Here is a 14,907-nt window from a genome sequence, read left to right as displayed (position 1 = left end):
GATTTAGTCTCTAATTAAATCTAATATGATAAAGAATTAGATGAGGGTGGTTTAACACAAACAACCGCCACGGTTTGAATGCCTCCTGTTTTGCCCAAGCTCATGAGGATGGCACACTCAGTCTGTATTTCTTTAGCCTATTCAAGTTGCTTAAGGTAATTACAATGTATTACCCAGTCTGGCAAATACACTATTTTCATGGTTTACATTATTAGCCTCTACGGGATCGGTGTCACCCCCGCGGGATGGTTGAGCTGAGGTAGGCTAATGTGATTAGCATGAGGTTGTAAGTAACAAAACAAATTCCCAGGACCTAGACATATCTGATATGGGCAGAAAGCTTCAATTATTGTTAATCTAACTGCACTGTCCAATTTACAGTAGCTATTACAGTGAAATAGTGCTATTGGTTGAGGAGAGTGCAAAATTATGAACTTGTAAATGTATTAATAAACCAATTAGGCACATTTGGGCAGTCTTGATACAACATTTTGAACAGAAATGCAGTGGTTCTATTGGATCAGTCTTAAACTTTGCACACACACTGCTGCCATCTAGTGGCCAAAATCTGAATTGTGCCTGTCCTGGAATAATACATTATGGCCTTTCTTTTGCATTTCAAAGATGGTACAAAAAAAAAAAACTTTTTTTTTCTTTGTATTATCGTTTACCAGATCGGCTCCTTTAATGTAACAAATATCAGTATGTGTTATTATTATGTAACCTACGGAGGAATAGAATGCCAGAATTCGTGCAGCTTTTCATTATAGTTAGCTTTTTGTCAGTCAGTGACAATGTAGGCCTGAATGCAAAACTGATGCGTTGCATTGCTAAATGTTTGGAATAAACTCATGATCACACTTCTATAGCAAATCCTAAACCTTGTCATATGATAGTCATCTGTTGCAGTAGTCTGACAACTCACTCCAAATTCTTACTATGCTCTGTCGTTCGCTACATAGTTCATGAACTTTTCCCCCTTATTCCCTTTTTTCATTGCGGAGAAGAAACTAACGTCTGTGGGCGTGGCATGGCAGGAGCAAAGGAGTCTGGGTAGCCAGGCAACTGTTGCAGCTAGCTGGTACTAAAAAGCTGTAAATCTGGTTTCTGAAAAGTGACAACACAGGAAGAGAGACGAGGCTTGCCTCAAGCACGTCAATGAAGATTTTGAGATACACTGCACAATAGGGGAGCTAGGTTTAGGATTTGCCATAGGCTATGCTAGTGAGTGATCATGAGTTTATTACAAATATTTCGCAATGCATTAGTTTTGCATTCAGGCCTACATTGCCAATTTAGCCACAGAATTTGTTAACTAGGCCTTTAGTACTCCTGTATGAGCAGAGAAGAATACCCCCTTTTGCCCTAAGAACAGCCTGAATTCGTCAGGGCATGTACTCTACATGGTGTTTCGATTGCGTTCCACAGGTATGCTGGCCCATCTCGACTCCAATGCTTCCCAGAGTTGTGTCAAGTTGGCTGGATGTCCTTTGGGTGGTGGACCATTCTTGATACACATGGGAACCTGTTGAGCATGAAAAGTCCAGCAGCGTTGCAGTTCTTTACACAAACCGGTGCATCTGGCACTTACTACCATACCTGCTCAAAGGTACTTACATGTTTTGTCTTGCCATTCACCCTCTGAATGGCACACATACACAATCCATGTCTCAATTGTCTCAAGGCTTCAAAATCGTTCTTTAACCTGTCTCCTCCCCTTCATCTACACTAATTGAAGTTGACTTAACAAGTGACATCAATAAGGATTTATAGCTTTCACCTGGATTCACCTGGTCAGTCTGTCATGGAATGAGCAGGTGTTCTTAATGTTTTGTATACTCAGTGTACATCATAAGGATGTAGTAGCCTAACGACTCGATCACACCTACACCGTCATTGCACAAAATGTTATTCAGCATCATCTAGATATGTTTGCAACAAAAGTTCACCTTCTGCTACCATTTCTGTCAAGCCATTACACATGCAGAAAGCACTGCAACTGCTACTGCAAGACAATGCTGTAAGGCAAACACAGCGTTCCATTAGAAATGAATGGACTTCTGGTGTACCAAAACGTAATGGTGCTGTCGGTGTAATCGAGGCGTTTGGCCAATGTAATAGGCCTATTGTCAACCAATCATATTTCTCAAATCCTTTCGGAAGAGAACAGTTAGGCCTAATGTGCTTTTGGTGAAGACCTACAAAAGTAAGTAAATTGCTGTATTAGACTGAAACGTATAAGGTAATTTCATCAAACTTGTGAGGCTCTCCTTGCTTATTCAATATATTTTCTGTTGCTTCACTCAATCACATTTTAAAAGTCTCCCTTAACTGTTTTACATTCCCTGAGACCAACCAGAAATGTTTCCTCGGTCAAATATTCCCAGATTTTTATAAAACAGGCACATATGTGGTCTCTCGTTTCTGCATCACTAAGGCAATAGAGGTGGCAAGGGACGCTTCAATTGCATGTTCAGTTCAGTGGACTGCAGGGGTGTAGCAAGATTATGGATATATTGACAACACTATACAGTGAACTTCAAAATTACTGGCACCCCTGACTGGAAATGCACAAATAATACGTTCAAAAATATAAATTATATAATTATAGAGAAAAACTCAAAATACTAACATGTGAGAAATACCGTACTTTATTAATGTTTCAATGGAACCCACCAAAATAATTTGATTTAATAAAAAATCAATGTCCTCCAAATCAAGGTTTCACAGTTAATGGCACCCTTAAAGATTATTGTAAATAACATCTACCAAATTAAACCAGGAATTAAATTCCACTTATTTAAGTTTATATAAGTCCTAAGGAACTATATTGAGCCATTACATCACTTCCTGTTTCACTATGGTATAAAAATGAGGTAACACGCATGCAATATCCCTTTGTCATCCAACACCATGAAGAAAACAAAAGAACTGGCAGTTCAAAAGAGACAGATGGTCGTACTGTAGACCTTCATAAATCTGGTAATGGCTACAAGAAGATCAACAAACGATTGAATATACCACTGAGCACTGTCAGGGCAATTATATAAAAATTCAAAAGATATGGAACAGTTGAAAACCTCACGGGTAGAGGACACAAATGCATTTTGCCCCCCAGGATAGGGAGGAGGATGGTGAGAGAAGCAACAAAATACCCAAGAATCACTGTGAAAGAATTGCAGGCCTTGGTGGCGTCTTGGGGTCACCAGGTTTCAAAAGGCACCATCAGATGACACCTCCACAACCCCAGGTTCTTTGGAAGGGTTGCCAGAAGAAAGCCCTTTCTTACCCCAAGACACAGACGCAAGCGCTTGGAGTTTGCCAAACATCATTTAAATTATGACTGAAAGAAGGTGCTCTGGTCAGCTGAGACCAAAATTGAACGTTTTGGTCAGATACAGCATCTGCATGTTTGGCGTCAGAGATGCATACAAGGAGAGGCACCTCATACCCACAGTGAAATATGGTGGTGGGTCAGTGATGTTTTGGGGCTGTTTTAATTCCAGAGGTCCAGGGGCACTGGTTAAGATTGATGGCATAATGAATTCCACCAAGTATCAGGCAATTTTGGCTGACAATCTGATTGCTTCTGCCAGAAAGCTGGGACTTGGCCATAGGTGGACTTTCCAACAAGACAATGACCCAAAACATACCTCAAGATCCACACAGAAATCCACACAGAAAATGTTCTGCCATGGCCATCTCAGTCGCTGGACCTCAATCCAATCGAAAACCTGTGGGCTGAGTTGAAGAGGGCAGTTGATAAGCGCAAACTCAAGAATGTGAAGGATCTTGAAAGGATCTGCATAGAGGAATGGTCCAAAATCCCTCCAAATGTGTTCCTTAACCTTGTCAAACATTACAGGAAAAGACTCCATGCTGTTATCCTTGCCAGAGGTGGTTTCACTAAGTACTAAATGAGGAGTGCCAATAATTATGAAACCTTGATTTTGGTAAAATGTATTTTGTATTAAATAATTGTATGATTTTGGTTGGTTCCATTGAAACATTAAATAAGTACAGTATTTCTCACATGTTGGTATTTTGAGTTTCTCTCTATAATTATATTGTTTATATTTTTTAAAGTATTGTTTGTGCATTGCTAGTTAGGGGTGTCAGTAATTTTGGAGCCCACTGTATATATAAAAGTATGTGGACACCCCTTCAAATTAGTGTATTCGGCTATTTCAGCCACACCCATTGGTGACATTTGTATAAAATCAAACACACTGCCATGCAATCTCCATAGACAAACATTGACAGTAGAATGGCCTTACTAAAGAGATCAGTGACTTTCATAGGATGCCACCTTTCGAACAAGTTAGTTCTTCAAATTTCCGCCCTTCTAGAGCTTCCCCGGTCAACTGTTAGTCCTGTTATTGTAAAGTGGAAACATCTAGGAGCAACAACGGCTCAGCTGAGTGGTGGTAGGCTACACAGGCTCACAGAACGGGACAGCTGAGTGCTTTAGCAAGTAAAAATAGTCTGTCCTCAGTTGCAACACTCACTACCGATTTCCAAACTGCCTATGGAAGCAACATCAGCACAAGAACTGTTTGTCGGAAGCTTCAAATGGGTTTCCATGGCCGAGCAGCCGCACACAAGCCTAAGATCACCATGAGCAATGCCAAGTGTTGGCTGGAGTGGTGTAAAGCTCGCTACCATTGGACTCTGGAGCAGTGAAAACGTCTTCTCTGGAGCGATGAATCACGCTTCATCATCTGGCAGTCCGACAGACGAATCTCGTTTTGGCGGCTGCCAGAAGGAGGCTACCTGCCCCAATGCATAGTGCCAACTGTAAAGCTACAGCATATACAATTACATTCCGACGATTCTGTGCTGTCCAAATTAGTGACAACAGTTTGGGGAAGGCACTTTCCTGCATGACAATGCCCCCGTACACAAAGCGAGGTCCATACAGAAATGGTTTGTCGAGATCGGTGTGAAAGAACTTGACTGGCTGGCACAAAGCCTTGACCTCAACCCCATCGAACACCATTGTGATGAATTGGAACGCTGACTGCGAGCCAGGCCTAATCGCCCAACATCAGTGCCCGACCTCTCTAATGCTCTTGTGGCTGAATGGAAGCAAGTCCCTGCAGCAATGTTTTATTTAGTAGAAAGCCTTCCCAGAAGAGTGGAGGCTGTAATAGCAGCAAAGGGGGACCAACTCCATATTAATGCCCATACTTTTGGAATGAGATGTTCAACGAGCAGGTGGCCATATACTTTTGGTAATATAGTGTACCTCTCCAGGGTTGCCAGGTCTAGCTAAAATTTACAGAATAACGACTACTCAAAACCTGACCACAAGGCCTGATACCATGAAACATTTTTGCAGCAAGAGGGGAATTGCTACATTTAGCCAATAAACCCTTTTTTCCATAACGGTTCGCATGTAAGTCATCTCGATTTAACTTCTAACGACCTAAGAAGCAAAATTCGGTTTTCCATCAAAATAATAATTATTGCTTGCTAATGTGATTAATAAAGGAATTTGAATATGTCGCAAGAGAAAATATAATCAACTTTAAAAAACGAATGTTAAGCTATTTTCTGGCAACTGTGTCATTATTATGTACCAGATGTTAAGACTACAAACCGTTATAAATTTCATATCTGTACGATTGACTTCTAATTTCAATAAGAATAGGCTAGGCTTTCAGAACACCTGGGGCTCAACCCTGAAGACCTGGGGCTGACTATGGGAGGGGGGTGATTTCATCCCTGCGCGACCGAAATGAAGCGCCCCGCACTCTCGGCCTCGCACGCTAGCAGTGAACATTTTGCAGAAACATAATTCTATGTTGCATATCTCACTGCTTTTTTCCATGTTCTGTGCTATCCTGACGCCAAATAATCAACACTTCTTAATATTAATTCAATGGATTGTGGTCAGTAAACCCATTGAATATGGTGTTAGTTAATTGCGTAGCGACTGTTAATATTCATAAGAATCTATTAGCACGTACAAATAACAAGTGCATAACTATATCGTGATTGGCAACAACAAAAAAGCCTCATGTTTATGTTGGTCACATTACTGCCATGTGGTCGGAGGCGCCGTATGTATGGTGTGAATTGCGGAGCCTCTAGAGGCACGCAGAGGTCAATTTGAGCTTAGTCCAGCATCGCTGTGAGACTCAAAGTTTTTAACAATGCGGCGGGCTCCGTAAAGCACCGCATTGACATGATTGGTTGACGGTAGGTGAGGGCGGGAGGTCTTGTATAAACACAAATGCACTTCCTTGACAACTTCCTTCAAAATGCTGCACGGCCAATGCAAGATGCCTGATTGACAATGTAGCGCCTATAACTAATGTGAGTTTGTGCTGCGCGCACTGTGCAGTTCCAACATAATCCAAAGGGTGGCAGCCTAGACCACAAATTCATGTTTTGCATGAAATATTGTTGTAGTTGCAGTATAGCAGGATTGGGAATTTAGACTGCCATCCTTTGGATTATGTTGGAACTGTGTAAAGCTATTTTCCTGTTGAGGGTAGCATCAAGCTATATCGCCTATTTGTCAGCTGTGCAAACCTGCCTATGACTTCACTCTTTCCCAAGCGTGTTAGTATATCTTTGTCAATTGTCATGATGCATTTTATCTTGGGTCATTAGGCTCCTAAACCAGGTGCTGTATATAGATGTCTTAATGCATTGAAAAATTCCTCACAGCTGCAGTTGCTAACTGGGATGGAAGGTCAGCGCGACCTGTATGACGGCCTTCAGTGATGGGAGGTGTGTGAGTGCCCCCGTCTGGCCACCCGTCCCTCTATCACGCCAGTACTCCCCAGTACTTCAGTACTCCCCAGTACTCCAGTACTCCCCAGTACTTCAGTACTCCTCAGTACTCCGGTACTCGCCACGCCAGGACCCACGTCAGATAACAAAACAGAGGTTTGACCCCCCAGTGGTTTAAATACTCTCTACAATTGGAATGCTCCGTGAGACAATCATTCCAGCGTATCTTTTCTGTTTTAATCTTTCACTCCCCCCCTCCCATGCTGTCTCTCTCGCTCTTTAGTGGATGTGTCAGTTCTGCACCTATGTGAACGCTCAGCCTGTAGTGGTTTGTGAGATGTGCAACTTGCCGTGTAAAGATCCTGCAGTCACCAGCCTCAAGTCCCTCCCCCTGCAGTCTCCAATCAAAGACTTAGCCTCACCTTCTTCTACGCCCCAACTCCGTCCCCAGATCCCTCCCAGGGTGAACATCCACATCAAGAGACAGAACCCGATGAGGGATGAAGGGCTGAAACTCGTCCATCAATTACGAGTAGGTGGAGTACAAATGGACACAATGTGAATTAAAACCAGATTAATGGCTACTATGTTTTCTAACTTTTAACCTAATGTTCTTCCTCAGGAGGGAGAGAAAAATGGAGTGGGCCCAGAGGAGGTCTACGCAGCCCTTTGCGTTTCCGGGGGGAGCAAAGTCAACCCCTGTGATTGGCTGAAATCAGAGCTGCCCCACCTCCTGGATGAGATCTGTGCCATGGCGGCTTCAGCTGCTTTGCAGAGGTTTCTGGGCCGCAGGATACCACCGAGCGGGATGGAGGTTCGACAGAGCAGCAGAGTCCCAGTGTGCTGCTGGGTGGGGGGGTGCGACAGTCCAGGGTTGAGGCCAAGCAGGCATGGCTGGCAGCAGGAGGCGACACTGAGAGAGCAGTCCGTCAGCTGCTCAGAGACAGACAGGTCAAGGTGAGAACCAGACATGTCACCTGACCCAAATAGTTACTCTAGACAGATATGACTAAATACTTTTGATATCAACTCAAGTAACCAAGATCTTAGAGTTGACTGAGTTAGTCTGTTTAAGCCTATATGCAAAGTACATCCACTGCGGTATCCAGTCCGACTGCGTCTGTCTCTGGTGTGTGTAGATGCGCGAGCTGCGTTCTCTGGGTTTTCGGGAGGCGTCCCAGTGTGAGGAGGCTCTGCGTCTGAGTGGAGGAGAGGTGCAGGGGGCTCTGTCCGTGCTGCAGCGGCCCCTCCTGGAGCCCTTCCACCAGTGCATCTGGAGCGACCAGCCAGAGGCCCCTATCGATGCCAAGAGCCCCGACAAACAGGTGTGTGTGTACACGAGAGCCAGCAGAACTCAATGAACTACATTTTTCAAGACCACACACACAAAACAAATAACTTGATTGTTAATCACCATGAACCTACATTGTGTTACCTCAGCGGATGTGCAGGCGCCTGCCGGCGTTGTACAAGCTGCCCAGCTGGGGGCGCTGTGAGCTGGCCCTGTCTCTACTCCAGGAGCCTGATGCCCAGTACTCCCTGGAGGATGTCATCCAGACATCTTCCAGACTCAGAGAGTCCCAGGACAGGGAGTTCCTCCGCCGCCTCCTCAACAACGAGTGCCCCTGCTGCCTCAGCATCTTCCCCCACAGCAAGGTGGGCTGCTAGGGCTCTGTCTCTCTTTGCCTTGGGGTGGATGATGAGCTCTTTTTACCTCCTCCCTGTATCTGTATTGCCTTGTCAGTCAATAGTCCTATGGACTTTAAATTGTTCCTTTTTATCCTGTATGAATTCTCTGTACCTCTCACAGATGCAGTCCCTGACCTCGTGTCAGTGCTCGGTGTGCCACGAGTGTTTCACGCAGCACTTCACCATCGCTGTAAGAGACAAACACATCAGAGACATGGTGTGTCCCGTGTGTGCAGGACCAGACATCAACGACCCCGAGCACCTGGACAGCTACTTCTCTACCCTGGACATCCAGGTACATACTAGAGAAAGAAAGATTTAGAGATATAATGGAGGAAGGTTATTTTCTACATTTGACTTTTAGCAGACAGTCTAATTAAAGTAGTGCATTCATCTTAAGATAGCTAGGTGGGACAACCACATCACAGGCATAGTAAGCACATTTTCCCTCAAAGTAGCTATCAGCAAAGTCAGTGCTAGTAGGGGGGAAAGTTAAGTGTGAGTTGTTTTGTTTTTTGTTGGGGGAGAGTGGTGCAGTGGGATTATTTAAGATACTCTTTGAGAGGTAGGTTTTCAGATGTTTTATGAAGATGGGCAGGTACTCTGCTGTCCTAGATTCATGGGGAAGCTGGTTCTACCATTGGGGTGCCAGGAGAGAGAAGAGCTTGGACTGGGCTGAGCGGAGTACTCGGGTTGGGGTGTAGGGTTTGAGCAGAGCCTGAAGGTAGGGAGGGACAGTTCCTCTTGCTGTTCCATAGGTCAGCACCATGGAATTGTAGTGGACTCAAGCTTTGACTGGATGCCAGTGGCGTGTGCGGAGGAGCGGGGTGAACACAAAGCGGGCTGCATCATTCTGGATAAATTGCAGGGGCCTGATGGCACCAACGGGGAGCCCAGCCACTGAGTTGCAGTAGTCCAGACGAGAGATGAAAGTGCCTGGATTAGGACCTGCACTACTTCCTGTGTGATGTAGGGTCGTACTCTACAGATGTTGTAGAGCATGAACCTGCAGGAGCGAGTCACTGGTTTGATGTTTGCAGAGAACGACAGGGTGTTGTCCAGGGTCAAGCCAAGGTTTTTTGCACTACGGAAGGGGGACACTGTGGAGTTGTCAACCGTGATGGAGAGGTCTTGGAGCAGGCAGGCCTTCCCCGGGAGGAAGAGCAGCTCCATTTTGTCGAGGTTGAGATTGAGGTAGTGGGCCGACATCCAAGCTGAGATATTTGCTAGGCATGCAGAGAGGAGGACTGCCTTGAGAGGAAGACTGCCGTGAGAGTAGTCGGCAAACAGCCTCTAGTAAAGGTGAGGTCAAGCGTATTGCCTGCCTCATGAGGGGTTGGGGATTGAGAAAGGGTGAGGTCAAAAGAGGTAAGAAAGACAAAGAAATTAATTGAAGGCAGATGTCGGGAGGTTGAAGTCACCCAGTACCAAGAACGGTGAGCCATCTTCAGGAAATTAGTTTATCAAGGTGTCAAGCTCATTGAGAAACTCTCTAAGGGCACCTGGTGAGCGATACAGTAGATCACAATAATGTTAAGCTTGAGTGGACAAGTGACCGTGACAGCATATAATTCAAATAAGGAGCTGGACAGGTGAGAGAGGGAGAAGAGAAAATCTCCATTTAGGATGAATGCGTAGCCCTGTGCCACCACCGCAACGACCAGATTCTGTCAGGCTATGAGAGAAAACGTAGTCAGATGAAGAGAGAGCAGCGGAAGTAACAGTGTTCTCTGTGGTGATGTCTCCATCAGGGCCAAAAAGTCTAGGGACTGAAGGGCAGCATAGGCTGAGATTAACTTGGTGATATTTACCGCAGATCAGCAGTTCCAAACGCTGCCGGAACCAGGAATTCCACATGGGTTGTGCGCGCAGGGTACACTAAATTAGAATGGTTGCAGCCAAGGGATGGGGAGAGTCTGTAAAGCCTACAGGGAGAGGGGCAAACTGGGATAGAAAACACATAGTTGCCAAAACTACAAACCGCTGACTGATTACCAAAACAACAGTCAAAAATTGCCCTGCCCCTTTATCCTGGTTGATGTGTCAACAATCATCTGCAAGTTATGAGCAGTGAGCAGTTCACACACCAAGTAGGCTATTGGGAAGACAGGCAGCACCTAAAGTAGATGGCCCTAGCTAGCAAAAAAACAGTACTAGAGAGCAACATATTAAAGGGATACTTGATGCCCTTTATCTACTTCCACATAGTCAGATGAATTTGTGGATACCATTTGTATGTCTCTGTGTCCAGTATGAACGAAGTTGGAGGTAGTTTCGCGAGACAATGCTAACAAGTGTTAGCACTGTGACTGGAAGTCTATGGGAATCTGCAAGCATGCTAATACAGTTGAAGTCGGAAGTTTACATACCCCTTAGCCAAATACATTTAAACTCAGTTTTTCACAATTCCTGACATTTAATCCTAGTAATAATTCCCTGTCTTAGGTCAGTTAGGATCACCACTTTATTTTAAGAACGTGAAATGTCAGAATAATAGTAGAGAATTATTTATTTCAGCTTTTATTTCTTTCATCACATTCCCAGTGGGTCAGAAGTTTACATACACTCAATTAGTATTTGGTAGCATTGCCTTTAAATTGTTTAACTTGGGTCAAACATTTTGGGTAGCCTTCCACAAGCTTCCCACAATAAGTTGGGTGAATTTTGTCCCATTCCTCCTGACAGAGCTGGTGTAACTGAGTCAGGTTTGTAGCCTTCCTTGCTCGCACACACTTTTTCAGTTCTGCCCAAATATTCTTTGTAGGATTGAGGTCAGGGCTTTGTGATGGCCACTCCAATACCTTGACTTTGTTGTCCTTAAGCCATTTTGCCACAACTTTGGAAGTATGCTTTGGGTCATTGTCCATTTGGAAGACCCATTTGCAACCAAGCTTTAACTTCCTGACTGATGTCTTGAGAAGTTGCTTCAATATATCCACATAATTTTCCTCCCTCATGATGCCATCTATTTTGTGAAGTGCACCAGTCCCTCCTGCAGCAAAGCACCCCCACAACATGATGCTGACACCCCCGTGCTTCACGGTTGGGATGGTGTTCTTCAGCTTGCAAGCATCCCCCTTTTTTCTCCAAACATAACGATGGTCATTATGGCCAAACAGTTCTATTTTTGTTTCATCAGACCAGAGGACATTTCTCCAAAAAGTTCAATCTTTGTCCCCATGTGCAGTTGCAAACTGTAGTCTGGCTTTTTTATGGTGGTTTTGGAGCAGTGTCGTCTTCCTTGCTGAGCGGCCTTTCAGGTTATGTCAATGTAGGACTCGTTTTACTGTGGATATAGACACTTTTGTACCAGTTTCCTCCAGCATCTTCACAAGGTCCTTTGCTGTTGTTCTGGGATTGATTTGCACTTTTCGCACCAAAGTACGTTCATCTCTAGGAGACAGAATGCGTCTCCTTCCTGAGCGGTATGACAGCTGCGTGGTCCCATGGTGTTTATACTTGCGTACTATTGTTTGTACAGATGAACGTGGTACCTTCAGGCGTCTGGAAATTGCTCCCAAGGATGAACCAGACTTGTGGAGGTCTACAATTTTTTTCTGAGGTCTTGGCTGATTTCTTTTGATTTTCCCATGATGTCAAGCAAAGAAGCACTGGGTTTGAAGGTAGGCCTTGAAATACATCCACAGGTACACCTCCAATTGACTCAAATGATGTCAATTAGCCTATCAGAAGTTTCTAAAGCCATGACATCATTTTCTGGAATTTTACAAGCTGTTAAAAGGCACAGTCAACTTAGTGTATGTAAACTTCTGACCCACTGGAATTGTGATACAGTGAATTATAAGTGAAATAATCTGTAGACAATTGTTGGAAAAAGGATGAATCCAACCTAAGTGTATGTAAACTTCCGACTTCAACTGTAGCTGTGAGAGCACAGCCCTGACCACATAGACTCTGGGAAAGTAGTTCTCCTCATCCAAACACACACACACACACTTCAAGCAAAATGTCTGACCCATATATGTTTGCTGTTATTGCACTGCCACCTTGTGTTCAAAGCACCACATGGGTTTTTTTTCAACCCTCTCCTCTGCAACCCATATGTTTCACATTTTAGTTAACCCAACTCTGCCACGCCTGATTCAATTAGTCAAAGGCTTGATGATTCATTGAATCTTGTTTGCCAGTTTAGGGGTAAAAAAAAAAGCTGAAATGTTTGGGGGGGGGCCCTGCACCAACGACACCCAAATGTTACACATCATAACCTGAGTCATTAAGGGACCATGAGCTATGGGAATGATTAGAATGATTTTCCTCCCAGGCCTCAGTTACAACACCAACCACTGCATGGTGTCTAGGTTTACAGTATCCGTCATTCTAACTCAATTCAAACTTCTAAAATAATAAATCCCAAACCAGCCTCCAATATGAATTCCAGGGAGTTGCAGGGTGTTCTGGGAGTGACAAGGAGACCCAGCAGAAGGATTGGCATGTGGGGCTGAGAGGCAGGAGGGTTGAGGCGTGAGGCAGGTGGGTTGGGGCGTGAGGCAGGTGGGTTGGGGCGTGAGGCAGGTGGGTTGGGGCGTGAGGCAGGTGGGTTGGGGCGTGAGGCAGGTGGGTTGGGGCGTGAGGCAGGTGGGTTGGGGCGTGAGGCAGGTGGGTTGGGGCGTGAGGCAGGTGGGTTGGGGCGTGGGGCTGAGAGGCAGGAGGGTTGGAGTGTGGTAGGGTTGGGAGTGTGGTGGAGCTCAGCGGCAGGAGGGTTTGGTCATGGGGCTGAGAGGCAGGAGGGTTGAGAGTGTGGTGGAGCTGAGCGGCAGGAGGGTTTGGTCGTGGGGCTGAGAGGCAGGAGGGTTGGGAGTGTGGTGGAGCTGAGCGGCAGGAGGGTTTGGTCGTGGGGCTGAGAGGCAGGAGGGTTGGGAATGTAGTGGGGCTGAGCGGCAGGAGGGTTGGGAGTGTGGTGAAGCTGAGCGACAGGAGGGTTTGGTCGTGGGGCTGAGAGGCAGGAGGGTTGGAGTGTGGTGGAGCTGAGAGGCAGGAGGGTTGGAGTGTGGTGGGTCTGCGAGGCAGGAGGGGTGGAGTGTGGTGGAGCTGAGAGGCAGGAGGGGTGGAGTGTGGTGGGGCTGAGAGGCAGGAGGGTTGGAGTGTGGTGGGGCTGAGAGGCAGGAGGGTTGGAGTGTGGTGGGTCTGCGAGGCAGGAGGGGTGGAGTGTGGTGGAGCTGAGAGGCAAGAGGTGTGGTGGGGCTGAGAGGCAGAAGGGTTGAGGTGTGGGGCTGACAGGCAGGAGGATTGAGAGGGCCTCATCCCCACAGGGGGAGGAGAGTTTTCAGTGTCTATGATGATAGGGGAAGGGGAGAGGAGGGGGTGCAGGCCCAGGGCAGGCATGCATGGAGAATAGATTGGGAGATAGTGAGCATTGATGTTCCAGCAGCAGGACGTTGGTAGATTGATGTGAAGGAGTGGCGTGGGACCTTACAGCTGGTGCTGTGGACCACGGATCCAAGACAAGAAAATAAAAAATTAATGGATCACAATTCCTGTGGTAAAAATGTTAGTTACACCCAAAGAGATATCCTAAAACTCTGCCCCCTCCCAGTGAGCGGATATCTGCCTACGTATCAGGAAAGACGACTTGGAGACTCTCTACAAGTATTTCTTCAGTAATAGCCAGTATTGTACACTAATACAGGGATAACATCGATAAACATTTAGGGGTGAAACTACATGACACCAATCTTTAGCGGTACCGGAACACCAAGTCTGGGACCAAAAGGCTCCTTAAGAGCTTCTAACCCCAAGCCATAAGACTGCTGAACAACTAATCAAATGGCCACCTGGACTATTTACATTGACTGTTTTTACACTGCTGCTATTTGCTGTTTATTATCTATGCATAGTCACTTTACAAATGACCTCGACTAACTTGTACATTGACTCGGTACCGGAACCCCCTGTATAGCCTCGTTATTGTTATGTACATTTCTTGTGTTACTTTTTGATTGATTTGTTTACTTTAGTTTATTTAGTAAATATTTTATTAACTCTATTTCTTGAACTGCATTGTGGGTTAAGGGCTTGTAAGTAAGCATTTCACAGTAAGGTCTACACCTGTTCGGCTCATGTGACAAATAAAATTTGATTTAGACTAGAATAACAGCTACCGTTAACAGTAACCCTTATGCAAATAAGCCTTTTAGAGCTGGCTGGGGGGATTCAAGCTTTTTGTCAGGCAGACAGTAAGATCAAATTGTCTTGTGTTGTAACACTGGGACATCTCTATAGGACAAAGAATACAAGGCATTCGACACTGAACTTTAACTCTGAACCAATTATGCACAGCTTATCTCAAGTCAGGGACAAACACTCAATTTTGGTTCAACCATCTGAACAAACACACCTAACCTCACTGGAGTAAGAAGCAGTGATCCACTGGGCACCGATGAGACAAGACGACCACCACAGCACACACACAAAGACAAAAAGCTCTCTCTTCACTTAGGTGAGGCTTAGAAAACC

This window comes from Salvelinus fontinalis, chromosome 7 (assembly GCF_029448725.1).
Source record: "Salvelinus fontinalis isolate EN_2023a chromosome 7, ASM2944872v1, whole genome shotgun sequence".
Lineage (NCBI taxonomy): Eukaryota > Metazoa > Chordata > Actinopteri > Salmoniformes > Salmonidae > Salvelinus > Salvelinus fontinalis.
Note: the sequence above shows the minus strand (reverse complement) of the source record.